At 35.7% G+C, this 15,538-nt stretch overlaps 1 long non-coding RNA gene across 1 annotated transcript in view; it reads left to right on the top strand.

Annotated features, from left to right (window-relative positions):
* Window positions 1-14,359, top strand: part of LOC137224888 (uncharacterized) — a 69,600-nt gene extending 55,241 nt beyond the window's left edge. The window contains exons 4-5 of the long non-coding RNA XR_010943554.1: window positions 3,237-3,283; window positions 13,488-14,359. This is a non-coding gene — a long non-coding RNA (uncharacterized lncRNA). The remainder of the gene's footprint in view (window positions 1-3,236; window positions 3,284-13,487) is intronic.
* Window positions 14,360-15,538: the final 1,179 nt, after the last annotated feature.

Below are 15,538 nucleotides of genomic sequence, written 5' to 3'. Positions count from 1 at the left end.
TTTTTATGTCATGTATCTTTCTCGTGTCTTTCCCTTCTTGTCGCCTCAGTTAAACGGTCTGGGAAGTTCATGGCCAACCCAGTCACTGGATGTAACCCACTGTCCTATATTCAGACTCTTTGTTGGACTGCAGATCTAAGGCATACACTGCCAGCACTTCTTGTATGTACTCCAGCTGGGAATGGGACTGACTGAGCTCTCCTTCTTTTCCCTCCTCCACCTCTGACCCTCTTTCAGGCCTTTCTTGGTGTTCCTGGCCATCTGCCTGACATCCAGAGTTGCCTGCATTCTGACAAGACAGAGTGGCTCACCTAGCTTCGGAATAACATCAGAGGTGCCAACAGAAAGTAGACCAGATACACCATCCAAAATACCCCTCCATCATTATTCCAAACCCTGGACTAAGCCAACAGTTGTTCCAAAAATACATCACTATATTTTGGCCTGAGTGTCACTTCCCCACTTGGCATGCTAGGGCTAGAGAAATTGGAACAGAGATTTCTTGTTAGCCTCTCTCATATTTTCTCCTTTGGGATATACATCTTTTACTTGTTCTATCTCTAATATGACACAGTTGCCCCAGGTTTTACAATTATTTATAGCATATCAGAAAGAAGTGAAAGCTTCACATTTTGTTTCCCATCTTCTCCAAAAGAATTGCAGCCAAATTGTCCTCTTCACATAAACAAATACTTTTGAGTGGATAGATGATCAACTAAGTGGATATCTGTTGTATATTTGTACTTTCGTATTGTGGTTCACAGAATTCCCCAACTACATGTGTTTTCTCTTTTTCTTGGCTAGTGCAATTGTACCCATCTTTTGGGGTCCTCTCAAATCTTGAAGCCTCCACTCACCAACCTAGTTCTCTTGATGTCTTTTGTAGATTTAATAATTAAAGCAGTTACTTTTTTTTTTCCATCCACGATTAACCAAGGATTTACTTTATAGGTACCAAAACCATCTGATATAAGGTACTTTGCCTCCAGAAATGGATGGAAAGCTCCTTTGGAACAGGAAAAAGTCCTCTCCATAATACCTATGCTGACCCCACATTTATAGTTTACAAAGGATTGTCATCTATTTAATATTTCCTTCCTTAATCCTCAAAGATCAGAGTAGAGCCTGGTAGTGACCTTATTTCAATTTTTGAAATGATGAAACTGAAATGCAGAGAGAATAAGTGATTTCTTCAAGGTTCTATCCTTGCTAAATGAAGAATCCAGGATTGAATTAAACATTGTTATTCCAAATCTGTAACCCCTCTACTGTAGCATACTGTTTTCCACTTTTAAAAATTCCTTTCAGCCTCCAACAAAGTCTTTCATAAGTTATAAAGGCTCAACAAAGAATGAATAGATAAATGAATAGATATATACTTTTTTCAACTCACTATTTATATATCTATTTAGACATAATATTTGTTTCAAGTAAAAGAAGAATTCCACTAAGAGAATAGAATACATGTATAAAGATATGAGCATTAAATGCAAAAGATGGATTATTTCTAAGTTACAGATCAGGCTGCTCCCAGACTTGGGTAAACGGGCTCATTTACAAACAAGCCACCTTCTGATCTTGTGCCTTAATTTACTTTTATCTTATACTTTCCACTAATAGGCCCTGCCGTGTGCATGGGCATATGTGTGGACATCCAGAAAATATGTGGATAACACAGTCATACTGATAGCATCATCATCTTTCCTGACCCAGATCTCTTGGAGATGCTGTGAGGCATTTTGAGTAAGTTCATATTACAGGGAAAAAAAAGTTATTTTTGCAGGCTGAGACCAGATCTTCCAGGAACTGGTTTCTCCAGTTCCTGGAAGGTTTTGAAAATGTTAGACTATCTGTACATTGCCTTTCTGACATGTCAGTAGAGATTGCAAAGTATTATCACCACCACTAATTTACTTTTCTGACTGAGAAAAAAAGTGTGCTTAAAAAAAAAGAGAAAAGAGAGAAATCGTAATGATAGGTTCTTGAACGTTATCAGCGTTAAAATATATTAGCTTTTGTGCTAGAACAGCCTGTTTGGTGCCAGGAACGATTCGAAAGCTTTATAATACAAAATGGTGAGGTTTTTAACACAATGTAGTCTAGACAGAAATTGTGTGAGAATACAGTCAAATCATTACTGTGAAGTTAAAAAACAAAATAAAATAAAGGATGCAAGATTACTTTTAATTACTTCTTGCTGCCAGATCCTGCCCCCCTAAACTAAGCTGCTTTTAACTGTTATTTCTTCTGTCCCAGAAGATTTTTTTTCAAGTAACTACCCTGGCCACAGGCAGTGATTAAAACACTAGGGTTGAGGCTGCCGTTCTACTTGTGCCCAAGTCCAGATTGGCCATCAATTCTTCAGCTCAGCTCTGCATTGCCAGTTCTTCAATATACCTGTATTGGGGAATTCAGGGCCACAGTCCTGCCCAGACCAGAGCCATTGTTTCCTAAGTTGGCAGGCCAGAGTGCTGCTGCAGGTCAGGACGGTGTCCTAGCAACCAAGTGACTCACCTCTTAAATTATCTCATTATTCTCTTACCCTAAACTGGGAGAAAGCTCATAATTTCCTTCCAATATATTTTCCTGCCACAGTTTGGTTTCTCTTTTAATTATATGCAGGGAAAGAGGTTTTCATTGTGGTCGTGGCTTTCTTTTCTTACCATTCCGAGTCTCTTAAATTAGAATACATTCTTCATGAATATACACATATATATACACATGCACACACACATATAAATTAAAACTTCATCTGTTGCTTCCTTTAATCTCTGTATTTTAAAAATATACCTTTTTTTCTGTTAGTTTAGGACCAGTTCCAACTTCCAGTCCCCAATTTAGATTACATGCTCTGAAACTAACTCCAAACATTTACTGAGTTTGAAGGTCACAGTGCTATTGATTGATTTCTAGTTATAATGTATGTTGTCCTAACATGAGTTGTGCTTTTTTTCTATAACTTTGGGCTAGATCCAAAAATGCAAGGATCAAAGCATCTGGACTTGTTGCTTTCATGTTTGGCATACAAAGGGGCTGGCAGTCACCAATGTGGTCTTGGCTGGGCCCTACTTGTTTTCATTCTCTGATGTGAAACAGTTGGGAATCGCAGACCCTCCAACAGCTAGAATGGACTCAATAAAAATTGGCTTAATAATCTGCCAAGCATTTGGAAGTGCCAGTCTCCACAGTTTTTCAGCAGTTATTGGCCATGACATGTTTCTTTCTTTTTTTTTAAGGAAAGAATTTGCTGTGAAATTAGTTTTGAGATCAACATTTGCAACAGGTAAACTATTCATCTTAGTAAACTCACTTTATCATCTTTGATCTTATTTAATTCATTATTTTACAGATTTCATTTTTCTTACACGATGGTTCCTCTTAGCCACTTTTTTGTTTCTCATGAAAATCAAATGTGAGATATAACAAATAATGAAGAGGGCTTAAATAGTTGATAATTTGATCCAAAGTTCACTAATTTTAAAAAGTTATCTAGTCATCTTAAAGTTTTCACTTACTTAGATGTAAAGCATTCCGTATTAAATAACTGAAATTTGATTCCAGTAAAAAATATTGATCATATTTATAAAGCTCTATCATATATGTGAACATCTACATTGATTAAAGTGAAGAATTTTCCAAACAGATATCTTTAAACTAAACTCCAAGGAAATGTTCTTTATGTTGAATTTTATTGCTGCAAATACTATTTAAGAAGGTGGAATTGTTACCTAAGGCTTGTAAATATTTTCATTATTTAGAAATTCCATTGGCTCTCAATATAGTTTTTAAGTATATCACCATTTTTATCTTTCTCCACTACCTTGTTTTCCACCAAAAAATAGTTGGAGCTAACATACATTTTCTATGGATTGTTAAGCTCTTCCAAGAGAAGGCTGTAACAGGGTAAATTTAATAGCATTGGGGATGGGGTAGGGAGCCAAGTTGGGAGAGCCTATTAATATTTTTGTAGTTAAAATAGAACCCTAATTTGAATTTGAACTTCTACTCTAGCCTTTGTAATTGGAGAAAAGGAAGCAATAATAAGTCTAAAAACTGGAAAGGAAGAAAATTACCACTATTTGCTAATGATACATTATTTACCTAGAAAATTCAAGAAAATCAATTAAAAAGCTTCACAAGCAAGAAATGCATTTGATAAGTTTGTTGGGGAAATGTTAAAATTCTGAAATCATGTATAAAACAATGGCAAGTTAAGAGATAAAATGGACACCGCTTTTACAGTAATAATAACAACAAAAAGTGAAAGATAGAAGAATAAATTAACAGAAAATGCATAAGATCTTTAAGAAGAAAATCATAAGATGCTACTGAGGCAATAAAATAAGATTAAAATAAACAAAAATGTGACAATAAATAAATAATGCTTTTGGATATGAAGACACAACATCTCAAAGATTTTTCCTTAATTAATCTATATATTTAATGTTCAATTTATAAGAACCTTTTTCAGAAGCAGACATACTGTTTTTAAAGTTCATGTGGAAAACTAAACAAGCAAGAAGAGCAAGAATAATGTTGAAAAATGAAAATAATGAGGGACTAAGCCCAATGTAGAACCATCTTATAATGCTACAATAATTAAAACAGTGTGATGCTGGTACAGGACCAGACAGATTGATTAATGGAATAGATCAAAATGGCCATAAATAGACTCAGATATGGATAAGCATCTAGTATATGATAAAAGTGGCATTACAAATCAGTAAGGGGAAAGGGTTTATTCAGTAACTATGCTGGAACAACTGAGTAAACATCTGGAAGAAACTGGTATTGAATCCCTACCTCACATGCTACATCAAAATGAATTCCAAAAAGGATTGAATATTCAAATCCACAGGAGAATGTTTTTATAATGAGTGGAGAAGGCCTTTTTGATTGCATAAATTGAATTCAACTGCATGAATAAATTCAACTAAATGTAAAAGGATCTTCATGGATTAAAAAACATAAAACAATAAATACAAATTAAAAGCTAGAAGTGTATAAATTATATAAGAATAAAGCAATCATTTTCCTAATATTTGAAAAGTTCCTTTGAATAGTTAGGTAAAAGTGAACACAAGGAAATTTGAACGAGGAATGTCAAAGTCCGTGGAAAAAGGAAAATAAATGGCCATATAACAAATAAAAAATATTTTCATCCTTATTTATAATGACAGAAAGTTAAGTTAAAACTACATATGGATCTGCCTTTTGCTTTTCAGTTTGGAAAACAAAATCTAAAATTTTACGTTTTATTAATAAGAATGTGGAGAAACCTGCTTTTTCGTAAATTGATGTCAATAAACTGCAGCGATTTCTGTGACAAGCAATTTGACGGCACCTAAAGTTTCTAAATGTGTGCGCCCTTTGACCAAGCAACTCTGCTTCGAGGAATTCATTGCACAAATATGCATGCTTATGCACAGAATGACATGAACCTGGATATTTATTGCAGAATTGTCTTTAACGGGAGCATTAAAACAATCTAAACGGAATTTAATGGGAGATGAGAAATAAATTATACTACATCCACAAAGTAGAATATTACACCGTTGTTAAAAAGGTGAAGCATAAATTAGGAATTTTATTTTTCTAATATAGAAAAGCAGTCTGGTGCTACCACAGTGACACCATTATACCAGCAAAGATCCAGGCTGCTTCTTTCTTTCTCTCACTAATTCTCACCATGTGGCTTACCATCTACTTATTACAAGATGGTTGTTCCCTTTCTAGCATCTTCTTACTGATATTTCAGGCAGAGAGAAGTGACACTGTACACTCTGCAGCGTTCCAAAGAACATTCCCCAAAGCCCCAACTATCAATTTCTGTTTTCCTCTCATTGGCCAGAACTGTATTGAATAGCTGTTCAAATGGCAAAGTATCTTAGAAATATTGTATTTTAGCAAATATTGTATAAACTGAGGATCATAAGTAAGAGTAAAGATATCCTTTTTACTGTATAATCTTTTCTAACTTGAATTTTAGACCTAGTGCATACATTGTTTATTACAAAAATATTAATTAAAAATTATACCTCCTTTTAAAATGCTTTGTAGTGAAATTCTTCAAAATTTCTAATTCACATAATTTTCTTAATCAAATGCTCTGTATTAAAAGGGTAATTTCTACCATACAATTTGCACTATTTAAAAAATTCATTAACCCTTTCCTGGAGAAGTTTGTGGGCTAAACTTCAGTTTTGTCACTTATAGGTAGTATGGCTTAGAGCAAGTTACTTGTAATTTCTTTAAGCTTCCTTTTCTGGTGTACAACATGGGGATAAGGTTATTGTTGGAGCATTAAACTAGATAATGTATGTGATGCATTTAACATAGTACCAGGCACAGAGTAGATGTTTCATAAATGGTACCTACTATTTCTTTTACCATTAAAATAATTACTATTCCTGAGAACATTCATATGGGACTCTGTGCATTCTCTCTAAATGGGATAATAATATAAAGATTGGCCCATTTAGAAATAATACAGTAACAGGAGATCTGTAATAAGGAACAATAGCGTATATTATGTCTTAACCACAGTCTGAGAGCATCCTAGTTTCTACAAGCTTCATATCATGTGATATGAGCAGTTAAGCCACTAGCCTCAATTCTGTAAAACAGATATGTATTCTCTAGGTTAAATACTATTAATGTTAGGTCTGGACACTGCAAGTGAACAGTCATGAATACATTTCTGCCAAATTTAAAGGCAATTGAAACTTCTGACTCAACTATAAATTTGTAACCCTCTAACTAATTCATTGGCAATTAGTTGCAAAAACTGACTTCTCAAAAAGTCAAAATGAGTCAAAATATAGAAAGGTTGTAGTTAATATTAGTGAGAGACATATTTGAAAAGTGAACCTAAGTCAGGACAACATACTTGCACTTCGATATTCATGGTATGCCCAAATTCTAAATAGCACTATTGGTATACGTCCCACAGCTCAAATGCAATATATTATAAGTGAAAAAAACCCTAAATGTCTCCTTTGGATTGTTAATGATTTTATAGATTAAAGCCATTTGGTAAGCAGTTGGCTTTCTTTTGTGATCTCCTCCCCACAAAGAAACAAAGATTCTTCTATCACCTGAAAAGACATTTTTGCCTGTAGGGGTGAAAGAAGAAAATTATCTGGATAAGTAGATTCTGTCTGGTCTGTGAAGCTCAAACACTTTTCATCATATCAGCTACCCATCAGATTTGTTCCTCAGGAGAAAGAGAGACAAAATATTCCATGTCCTGGTTCTCAAGGACTGCCTACAAATAGCTTTTTAAGTTAATCTTTGAAAGCAGAGGTCTCATCTACTGCTATAGCATAACTAGTGCAACATTTAACACAGTTGACTATTTCAAGGTCTTACTGTTTTCCTTTCTTAATTAAATATATATTGAACTTGAAGAGTGTCTAATATTGATTTAATACTATGTGTATATGAAGTTTCAGAAATCTTTGTAAATCAACAATATATTCAAAATTCCCACTTTTTGGGAAATTGGATATAACATTTTCAATATACAGGCAAGGTAACAAATAGATTTGATTTACCCCAAGGCTCTTGAAATTCTAGAGTAACAACCTTAAAAAGTAACCAAGTTTTAGTTGTTTAGAAAGGTTGTCTTTAACGCTTGGCCAAAATATGCAAGTCTTGCAGTTTTCCAAACCATTAACTGTATCAGTAACACAGATATACAGGGCAGAATGTTGAAACCAAAAGGAGCTGAATATGTTTCTTTGTGCTCCCTTATCCTGTGTCCTTCACCAGCACGACTGTGTCTCATACATTTCAGTCTTTAAGATGTTCACTGAGCTTCCCCCTTCCTTCATTCCAAAGCTGCTGGGGTGGGTTCTGAAGAGGGAAGGGGCCACAAGAACTCTGTGGCACCAGGCCATAAGAAGGAAGCAGCTAAAAATCATTGAAAGCCTTCTATATTTGCATACGAACACTGCTGTTTCTAGAGTAAACATTTTGACATTTATTTTAGATTTTTTTTTAGGTAAAAATTTTAGGGTTGGAAGCATTTCTTTCATCGTTTCTTCAAAGCACCAGCAAACTTTCAGGTTTTCAAAATTTGCACATATAATCTTTAAAATTACGAGAGGCACCTCTATGAGGGAGCATATGTGAGAAATAGGGAGGGGGCTGGGAGCGAGAAGGAAAGAAAACAATGTTAGGTTATACAACTCTTGTATCCTTAAAGACAGCTTGGAGACATGGAAACCATATGTGAACTTTTAGCTAATAAAATAAAATGCCAAAATGTGGTGGCTAAAGCTATTGCACCCAAAATGTAATTGGACATATGCTCATTTACTTGCTTATAATCAAAACATTAAAAAAAAAAACTGTTTTGAACTCAAGCTAGGTGTCAGTGTTGGACTAACTTAATTCACATAATTATCTTACATGGAAAGAATGCATTTGTGCCATGGTGTTATTATTACATTAAGAAAAGTAAACAAAGAATAAGCTGGAATAGATAATACTTAAGCAAAACCAAAAAGTTCCTACTGCCCATGCTGAAGAAAGGAAAAGAACATGTTAATTTTACACTAAGCTGAAGCTATTTTCCAATGAACGTGGTAGTTGGCTAGTGTGCTTGCTGTAGTTGATCAATCTCTTGCAAACGAATGTCAGTCTATTTAGGTAATCAATGCAAATTTCATTTCTTCATTCAAAAATAACAGCTTTTACAAGTCTAGTGAAATGGTCAGTATGCCAGACTTGGTTGCTAAGCTCAGTTTATGTACCACATGGATTTAGACTTCTCATGTGAATTCATTCACGAATATCAAGATGGTATTGGGCTTCCCCTACCCGAAGGCCCTTTTTAATTCAGTGGTCTGGTCTATTAAAATCTTAGAATGAAGCACAGTTATTAAAAAATAAGATCCTGAAATAGGTCATATACACAGACATTAGTTAAGGATTAAATGTAGAAGAAAGAGCAAAAGTAAATCAGAATTTTTAAAAATGTAAGCAATTATGAGGGATAAGAAATTTGACTTAATTGACATGAAGAATAAAGAACTATTGACGTGTTTTTATTATCTCAGGAAACATTTGAGTAGGGACTTTACAGGAGGTCAGATGACAGAATTAAATGGGAAAAGTTAAAGATCAAGTTCTGATACAAACTGAGTAACAATGACAGGACGTGACACCAGACAATGCTCATGTGCTGCCATTACCTCGTGTGTTGTGTATCTAAATATATGCTTAGCAAGGAATTCACAAGCCGTGTATCTGTATATAATCAATAATTTACTGAAAACTTATTTCATACTTAGGATACAAAGAATTATCATCGGGTGAAGTTTGTCAGCAAAAATATTTTTAGATAACATAAATTTGAAGGTAGATTCATGAGGGACCATCAGTGGGGAGGACACACACAGGACGTGTGGCTGTAAAAGCAGAGTCCCGATGGCTGGTAAACAAGGTAAGAACTGGAAGGAAGGACATCGGTGGGGCTGGAGAAAAATGTTCATGTTAGGAGATAATGTGGAAAATTGAGGAACACTTTAAGGTGCCCAAAAGAAAAAAAAATACATTGACTTGAATGGAAATCTGAAAATAAGGCTGGTTGATTCAATACTTTAAATTCTACAAATTTAAAGATTTAATTAGTTGTTTTTTTTCATGTTTGGGGGTATGAAGAATAAGCTGGATGGGGCTTCTGGAAGGCATGTAGAGGGCCTTGTGGTTAATTCTGTGGTTTTCTATTCAAGATGGACTAGAGCAAGGCCTTTCCATAAAGCATTAAGGCATAGTGTTGATTTGTGGCAACAGTAAGGGCAGCAGGGACTCTGCCTCCTAGTGTGTAGCCACTGTAGAATGGTGTCTTCATGGCGTCTAGAGCACAGAAACTCAACTGGTGAAAGGGTAATCAGTGGATTGACTGAAAAAATATGAACCCAAAAAGTTAGGGAAAAGAATCATAAGATCATATCAATTAATAGAAAGCTAAAGATGACAGAGTAAAAATGAAAAATCGACTCATTTAAGTTTCCCTTTCCATGGGAAAACAATCATGTCCTTAGAAACAGAAGAGAAAGAGATCCCTATCCAATGCAGAAACCAATTCTAGGGCATCTCTGTCACCTCTGAGTTTACACTCAGTGATAAGGGGGAACTAGAACTTCCTAAATCAGTTACCAGTGTAGCTGCCAACTCTAAAGCTCCCTCAGCAAATTCTCAGAGCTTATTAAAGAAAAATTTTAGACAGAATTGAGATGAAAATGTACAAAAAAAAAATTTAAGCATAGTTTACTGATTCTTCTTTAAAGTTCCAAAAACAAATCCTGAATACAGATGACATATATTGAAATATAAAAATAATATATAAGTATATATTGGAGTCTCCCATTTATTAAATACTAATTATATGCTAGGCTATATGTCAAGTGACTTAATTATACCACAGTGGTTAAAAATATAGGCTTTGGAGTCCAACTGCCTAGGTTAAAATTCTAACTTTGTCATTACTAACTTTGCTACCTTTAGCTAGGTGTTCTTTATCTTAGTTTTCTTCCCTTTACAATCCAAAGAGTAATATTTGCTTTATACCTCATAGGATTATTGTGAAAATTAAATAGAATAATATAATAAACAAAGTGCTTAGACTAGTGACCAGCATATAAGAAGTAAGCAATACACGTTAATCATCACAGTGCTACAAAGGATGTAAAAATTGAAGCTCATGGATTTTAAGAACTTTGTCTAAGTTCATCCACCTAGTTAGCTGAAGGCTGGGATTGTAACCCAGGTATGTCTTGCTAGTCTGTCTTCATAGTGCTTCATTACTCGATACTCACAACTCAGCCCTCTGCCTTACCATTCAGTGAAATGGCCCGCCAGGCCTCCGCACACAGCAATGGGTCAGCCTCACAGAGCTCCATTTCCCTCCGGCACTGAAGACTGTCAAACGTTCATTACTCTGCCCTGACCTCTGCGGAATTCAGTGAACCTAATCTACAGATCCAGAAACTTAACTCATTCAAAAAAAGAAAAAAAGAGTTCGAATGTCTCCAGAAGAACCAGAATGGCTCTTCACTTTCTTTGTTTGCTTAGGATCATGTAACCATCCAAGGAAAGCGTTTAAGGTTTTGGAGAGGGGTTGATTTTCAGTGTTGAAAAAGATGACATGATAACTGGACAGAGTTGGGTCCAGAGCGGGCAACAGCATATAAAATCATGAGACACTTCAACCATCCTGTTAAAGTTAGAAAAATCCATTACCAAGTTGTAGAAGGAAAACAACTTGCGGAAATATCATCGAGGGCCGACCGTTTCCAATCACTGGTACTCCATTCATTATATGCTTGAGTGGTTCCAGCAACAACAGAAGACCGTGCACTGTTACAATGCCAAGGACAAGAAAGGCAACTCAGCCTGTCGGTCTGACTTCCCCTCACAGCAATCCGAACATTTCAGGCTTCGCTTCCCTTGCCCAGATGAGTTAGTCACTGGGGAAACGAAGCCCCAGCCAACGACTCCTTTCTCAGAGAAGACTCACTGCTCTCACAGACCATGGCTGCTCCCACAGTCATGGGCTTAGCACACACCGACTCTATTTGGAAGGGACAGGAATGGCTTTTCATTCATCTTCATTCTAGCTTCCCTTAGCTCCTTATTAATTCCACTCAGTACTCTGTAATAACCTATGTGGGAAAAGGATCTTAAAAAGAGTGGATATATGTATATGATATGTAACTGATTCACTTTGCTGTACCCCTGAAACTAACATAACATTGTAAATCAACTATACTCCAATATAAATTTTAAAAAAGAGCTTCCAATAAGTTCAACATTATCTTTGCACTGTGCCTCTAATTCTTATGCAAAACTGTTTCATTGTCTAGACAAGGAAACTGATGCTCACCATATTAAGTTTAAAAGAACATGTACTAGCAAGTGATAGAAATGGTGCTTGGACCCATGTCTGCTGAGTGCAGACAGCAAAGCTGAGAGTTGTTTGGAAGGATGAAAAATCCAGGCAACATTATAGAACCTATACTAGAGTGTAGGGAAAATGACAAGTTTTGTTTGAGCAAATCCAAAAAATTGGTGCCTCAAGGGCTTCCCTGGTGGCACTGTGGTTGAGAGTCCACCCGCCGATGCAGGGGACGCGGGTTCGTGCCCCGGTCCGGGAAGATCCCACATGCCGCGGAGCGGCTGGGCCCGTGAGCCATGGCCGCTGAGCCTGCGCGTCCGGAGCCTGTGCTCCGCAACGGGAGAGGCCACAGCAGTGAGAGGCCCGCGTACCGCAAAAAAAAAAAAAAAAAAAAATTGGTGCCTCAAAAGAAATGGAAATTTTCTGTGAAGAGAGCATCTGGATAAGACAGGGGGAGAAAAGAAAGATTGTGTAGTAAATATTTTCTCATAAAAGAATGGGTGGGTCAAGGAAGATAGAATTCTAGCTTGCCTGGAGGTCCCACATATGAGCTTTAAGCAGACATATTGTCAGTGGCCAAAATGAATAAAATATGCAGTCACACTGAAGCATTCCTTTAAAATTCCCATTTGACATGCTTATTCATTTGTATTCTACTCAAATCTTTACTGAAATAGTTAAATTCTTGCTGAGCTTAAGCACACACATCCCAAACTTGCTCTGTAAATTTAGTTAGCAATATGTTTATGAGTTAAATCTTTCTCATGAGATCTTAAACTTGGCGAAGAATTTAAATATTAAGTCTAGATAGTGTACTGATGTGAAGACACTGCTATTAAGACTATATTTAGACTAGATGTTAAAGCCACAATTATCCAAAAATAAAAGTTGCTCAGTCTTGAGATGGCATTATTTGATTCACCTACCTGGTAATAATTGCTTAAATATGATGGAGACCCTTATGAAAAGAATTAGCAACTGGGGTTTATCACTCAGAGAAGTCTTGAAAGCTCTCCCACGATAGTCCAGAGCTTTTGTTAGAAACCTATGCTCTTATCACAGGTTCTGGATTAAACTGTGGTTAACCTATCCCTTACCCTTTGTGTTTTCTAAAAAATTTGTACTTAGAATAATAAAATTGGCTTCACTGATTCACTCTCCATTTTCCATTCTCTTTAGGATTTTGTTCTAGTATCTCCAGCTCAAGAAGGAATAAATTTATTCAGGGCTTGAGTTAGGGAACAGCTGGTATTGAAAATGTTTCTCTTCTTTAAGCCCTCTCGCTTCCTTATCCAAACAGAGAAAAGACAGATCTGTTTTCTCCTACTCAAAAAGAGTGGAGTGAAATCCAAATCCTCCAAAAAAGAGACAGAATGCTGTTCTACCTCACTATTCACTCCTACTTCAAACTTTAACTTTTGGACTCACATCATTTTTAGAATGTTAAACCATTTTTCAGAGGCATTAGCCTCCCAAGAGGTAGGTCAGGATTAGTTCCAGTTGAAGCAACATTTAAACACGCAAATTTTTGAAAAACAAAGCAAAACAAACAGCCTGGACATCCTTTTCTCTTCCTTTTCAGACAATGAAGATATAACATTGAAAACAACCCAGTTCACAGCATCTCAAACTGTACTCCCTCGACCCTCCTATCCTCAAAAGAGTTTGGGAAGACGTGAGGTGTTGAGAAGTTGCCAGTTAAGAAGTCCGTTTGGAAGCCACTTTAAACCAAAGTTGTGTAATCAGAACTGTGGGTCTTAAGTATGTGTTTGAGTAATGTTTTAAATGACATTAACATGGACAGTAAAATTCTTGCATTGTTTTTTTCCCTGGGGGCTTATAATGCAAAATTTCATTGACTAGAGCCAGTTTGGTAAATGGGGCAGAAAATGCCTGTAGAACTGATGCAATGTTACAAAGAAAGTGGAACATAAGATGGCATATAACCCCTTAATGGCATTGTTTCCTAGATTCTCCATGTGCAGCAAAGTGGAGATTGTTGCTGCTTTTAAGGGAACAGCTGATTACAATGAAAGCACCAGCGTGTACGTTTCCTGGCACACAGATGACTATGCGGCACCGATTAGAATTCATTTCATCAAGCTTTAATTTCATGTTCAGCCCATTAAAAGTTCCATATCTCTTAAATATGCTGCCAGCAACCTGTTATCTGGTATAATGAAAAGCAGTGTAACCACTCACCAAATAAAACCCCATATAAAACCTAAACCTCAGTTTCACTTTTCAGGCACTACTTTCATTGCTTCTTCCACCCACTCTTTCTCTCTGCCAGAGCCTCTAATGAGCAGCAACTCAGGCCAAACCCTGCCAAGTGTGAGCAGGTGGGGTTGATGGAATGTGAAATGTAGTTTGCCTATAACCAGACTACCATTTGCAGGCAGGACCACATGGGCATTAGGGAAAGAGAGAGAAAATTTAAGCAGGATGTTTACAAATAAGACTGAAGATAAATCATCCTGTTTAATAACACTGCATTATTCATTTGAATAACAATCACTATATTTAAATTAATAATTAAAGAAATATTTCCGGAAAGACTTTCTTTGTACTTTGTTAAATGTAAAATAAGTAGATTTCTAGAGGGAGGAGAACATTTCTTTCTCTCTTCACGACGCCCAGAAAAGCAGAAGCTGTTTGGATGATATGACCATTCATTCATGCATTTACTTTAAAAAAACAAACAAACAAAAAATTCCAAAATAATTCATTTTAGTTACTTCTCAGACAAATCAGTGGATACAACCGTGGGGTTTATGAAACAAAAACAAGATTACTGTTACTTTGATTTGATTATCTAGTAAATTTTTTAACAGAAAGATCTTATATTTTCATGGCTAATACTCTGTTTGGTTTAAATTATGCTTTATGTATGTTATGAAAACGAAGAAATATGCTAAGGAAACTCAAGGGTGAATGCAAGAATCAAAACAGATGACGTGACTCAGAAGGTATTTTGAAAGTGGTGAAACATTTCACAGACTTACAAGCTTATTATTATCTTTTGAGGTAAAATGGTGTAAGGGAGAGAGTAGAAAAAAGTGAAAAGTCAAGTATAATCTATGCAGCTAGCCAGTGTGTGGCCCTGTGTAGGGCATCTACCTTCTTAAAAACTTAGTTTCTGTTTATTTAAATAGTCCCTCTAATAACTGCCTTATCCACCTGCCACCCAAGCTTACTGTGAGAGTCAAAAATATTTAAAAACACCTTTTTGAACTGCAAAGCACAATAAATAATTTTGAAATTTATAAAATGTGTTCTTCTTGATTATAGTCACTCTCTGGGAGAACTAAAACCACAGCTAAATTTCGGGAATAGGGAAATTTCAGAAGACTATTTCATACAAATGCAGGAATTCAAGTGCTTCAGAAATTTCATTTATAAGTGGGATTAGTATAAATAAAAACCTCTGTTTAATTAGATGTCTTTGAACTAGAAGTATAAACAAAATACAATTTATAGATTTCTTAAATGACTTGTTATATTGATAATAAATTATTTTTAAATTTGCATTTTCCTTTTAATACATGTAAAAGAATATACATAATATATGTATTACAAAATGATGTACAATGTAATAACAAATGTGTTATAAATCATAAGAACACACATACC

The sequence above is a fragment of the Pseudorca crassidens genome, chromosome 5 (genome assembly GCF_039906515.1).
Source record: "Pseudorca crassidens isolate mPseCra1 chromosome 5, mPseCra1.hap1, whole genome shotgun sequence".
Taxonomy (NCBI): Eukaryota; Metazoa; Chordata; class Mammalia; order Artiodactyla; family Delphinidae; genus Pseudorca; species Pseudorca crassidens.
This window is presented reverse-complemented; position numbering and strand designations above follow the sequence as displayed.